The 983-nt window shown below is 45.8% G+C and overlaps 1 non-coding gene across 1 annotated transcript; it reads right to left on the bottom strand.

Moving 5' to 3' along the window:
- Positions 1 to 234: 234 nt before the first annotated feature.
- On the bottom strand, positions 235 to 340 carry LOC112879192. The gene has a single exon (XR_003226014.1). It is a non-coding gene; the product is annotated as a small nucleolar RNA R71 (small nucleolar RNA).
- Positions 341 to 983: the final 643 nt, after the last annotated feature.

Here is a 983-nt window from a genome sequence, read left to right as displayed (position 1 = left end):
TTCTACGTCAAGCCAAACGAGGATGCCAACGCACATCTCCAGAACTTCCTCGAGCTGTGTGAAATCATAGTAATACGGGGGATCGCAGCTGGTGTCATCAGGCTCTGTTTGTTTCCTTTCTCCCTCTTGGGGAAGGAAAAACAATGGTTCTACAAGGACAAGGAAGCTGTCAACACGTGGAACAAATGTTCCACAGCGTTCCGCGTGAAGTTCTTCCTGCTAGGCAAAACCAATGCCCTTCACGGAAAATTTCAAGTTTCCAGCAGACAGTGATGGAGTCAATCACTGAAGCTTGGGAGAGGCTGCAAGAATACATCCTCGCCTGTCCTCATTATGGGATGGATGAATGGCTCATCCTCCAAAGCTTCTACAATGGGCTGACTCCCACATCAAGAGCCCACATCGACGCTGCTGCTGGAGGAGCCTTTCTCAACCTCACCATCATCAAAGCTACAGCGCTGGTCGAGAAGATGGTCTCCAACCAAGGGTGGAGCAAAGAACGCCTCCAACCCCGAACCAAAGGCATGCACACCGTCAAGGAGACAGACATGCTTGCTGCAAAGATGGACCTCGTACTGAAATGTCTGAACAAGAGGGTGAAATTCAAGGAGCACATGAACAACTACACTCAAGCCATAGACGCTCTCTCCGCATGCGAAGTATGTGGAAATAATGGACACTCGGGGAACGACTACCCTGAAACCCGTGAAGACATTGCCTTCATCAACAACAGCAACAATGTGTATCGTCCATAAGGAGGCCAGGACTGGAACTAGTTGCGCCCACCTTATCACGGAGGTAATAACTACAACTCAAATTTCAATTCGAACCAACCCTGAAATCTCATTTTTGGCCAAGCTAAAGTCAATGAATCTTTAAATAAAAAGCTTTTGGCCAATGATAAAACTTTGGAAAGTATAAACATAAAAACTGAAACTTTATCATCAGCTTTGAAAAACCAATTAAGTTTCAATAAAATGTTT

This window comes from Panicum hallii, chromosome 1 (assembly GCF_002211085.1).
Source record: "Panicum hallii strain FIL2 chromosome 1, PHallii_v3.1, whole genome shotgun sequence".
Taxonomy (NCBI): domain Eukaryota; kingdom Viridiplantae; phylum Streptophyta; class Magnoliopsida; order Poales; family Poaceae; genus Panicum; species Panicum hallii.
Note: the sequence above shows the minus strand (reverse complement) of the source record. Positions and strands in the feature narration are given on the sequence as shown.